Here is a 2,667-nt window from a genome sequence, read left to right as displayed (position 1 = left end):
TCTGTGAAAGGCTTTTTCTGCCTCTATTGAGATAAGTATATGATTTCTGTTAATTTTGTTATGGATGTGGTCAATTACGCTGATAGTTTTCCTAATATTGGACCAACCATACATTCCTGCTATAAATAGAAACAGGTCATTGTGTCTTCTCCTCTTGACAAATTATTCTTATCTGTTTGCTAAAGTTTCATTTAAAATATTGCATCTATATTCATTAGGGAAATTGGTCTATAATTTTATTTCTCTCTTTTGGCTTTTCCTGGTTATTTATTAGCACACTAATGGTATCAAATAAAAAGGTGATAGGACTTTGCCTATTTATCATATAGTTTATATAGTATTGGAATTAGTTGCTCATTAAATTTTTGGTAGAATTCATTTGTAAAACTATCTGGACCTGGATATTTTTTCTTTGGTCTTTCATTGATGGTTTGTTCAATTTATTTGTTAAAATGGTGTTATTTAAGTATTTAATTTCCTCTTTTTTAAGCTGAGTAATTTATGTTTGTGCAAATATTCATCTATTTCATTTACATTGTCAGATTTATTGGCATATATTGGGCAAAATTTCTCCTAATTATTGCTTTAATTTCCTCTTCATTGGTGGTGAATTCACTCTTTTTCATTTTATATTCTGGTAATTTGGTTTTCTTTTTTTCAAATTACATTAACCAAACTTTTATCTATTTTATTGTTTTTTTTTCATAAAATCAGCTCCTAGTTTTATTTATTAGTTCAATAGCTTTCTTACATTCAATTTTATTCATCTCTCCTTTGACTTTCAGAATTTGAATTTGTTTTTTAATTAGGGAATTTTAAATCATTTTTTCTAGCTTTTTTAGTTGCATACCCAATTCATTGATCTATTCTTTTTCTATTTTATTCATGTAAATATTTAGAGATATAAAATGTCCCCTATGATTTGCTTAGACTGCATCCCATTAATGATGGTAAGTTGTCTCATTATTATCTTTCTTTTTTATGAAAATAATGATTGTTTCTATGATTTGTGGTTTGACCCATTCATTCTTTATGGTTAGATTATTTAGTTTCCAAGAAATTTTTGGCCCAGTTTTCCATAGCCCTTTATTACATGTAATTTTATTGCATCATTTAAAAAGGTCCATTTAATATTGCTGTCTTTCTGTCCTTGATTATGAGGTTTTTATCCCCTAACACATGGCCAACTTTTGTGTAGGTTCCACGTACCACTCAGAAAAAAAAAAGGAAAAAAAAGTATATCCTTTCTATCTCCATTCAATTTTCTGCAGAAGTCTATAATGTCTAACTTTACTAAAATTGTATTCACCTTATCTTGGTTCTTGTTTATTTTGTGGTTAGACTTATCAAGTCCATTTCATGGGAGAGTTCATCCTCTTCATATTCACAATAATGATTATCAACTGTATCTTTTTTTCTCAATCCTATCTCCCCTATCCCCCATTTATACTTTTTCCCCCTCCTTTCACCCTTTCCCTTCTCACCAGTGTTTCCTTTCTCACCACCACCTCTCTCAATCTGCTCTCCCTTCTATCAGCCTCCATTCCTTTTCTTTCTCCTACTTCCCTATAGGGTAAGATAGACTTCTATATCCAACTGAACATGTATATTATTCCCTCTTTGAACCAGATCTGATGAGTGTAATGTTACAACAATGCTTACTCTCTCTCTAATGTAATGGGTCTTTTGGGACTCTTCATGTGATGTAATTTACCCTATTCTTCCTCTCCCTTTCATCTTCTTTCAACAGAATCTTTTGTCACTGCTTAATTTTTATATCGCACTAAAGTCAGCTTATACAACATCCTCCATGTATTCCCCTAACTTCCCTAAGAAAGATACAGTTCCTGAGAATTACAAGTATCATCTTCTCATGCTGAGATATAGAGTTTAACATTATTGAATAACATTTTTTTCTTTCCTATTTACTTTTTAACGCTTCTCTTGAGTCTTATATTTAAAGATTGACTTTTCTGTTCAGCTCTGTTCTTTTCAGCTGTAATGATTGAATGTCCCCTATTTCACTGAATGTCTTTCTTTTTCCCTGGAGAATTATGGTCAGTGTGGCTGGGTAGTTGATTTTTGGTTATAATCCAAGCTGCTTTGCCTTCTAGAATACTATATGTCAAGGTGCTGATCCTTTAATGTAAAAGTTGCTAAGTCCTGTGTAATCCTGACTGGTTATACCATTTTGAAATTATTATTTTCTTCTTTTTTTTTTGGCTTCTGGAAATATTTTATTCTTGACCTGAGAACTCTGGAATTTGGATATGATATTATTTGGAGTTTTCATTTTGAGATCTCTTCCAGGAGGTGATCAATGGATTATTCTAATGACTATTTTTTTCTGCTGGTTCTAGGAACTCAAGACAGTTTTCCTTGAAAATTTCTGTTTTTAAATTAATTTATTTTGAATTATCAACAATCACTTCCATAAACTTTTGAGTTTTACATTTTTATTCCCCTCCATCCCCACCTCCTTCCCCAAGACGGCATTCAATCTGATGTTGGCTATATGTATACATTCTTATTAAAGATATTTTCACATTAATGATGTTGTAAATAAGAATTAGAACCAATAGGAGCAACCACAATCAAGAGGAAACAAAACAAAACAGAAGAAAAAAATAGTCAATAGTATGCTTCAATCTGCATTCAAATTCCATA

This window comes from Vombatus ursinus, unplaced genomic scaffold, assembly GCF_900497805.2.
Source record: "Vombatus ursinus unplaced genomic scaffold, bare-nosed wombat genome assembly UNPS02014791.1, whole genome shotgun sequence".
NCBI classification, from domain to species: domain Eukaryota; kingdom Metazoa; phylum Chordata; class Mammalia; order Diprotodontia; family Vombatidae; genus Vombatus; species Vombatus ursinus.
The sequence above is the reverse complement of the archived record's forward strand: the minus strand, read 5'-3'. Positions refer to the sequence as shown.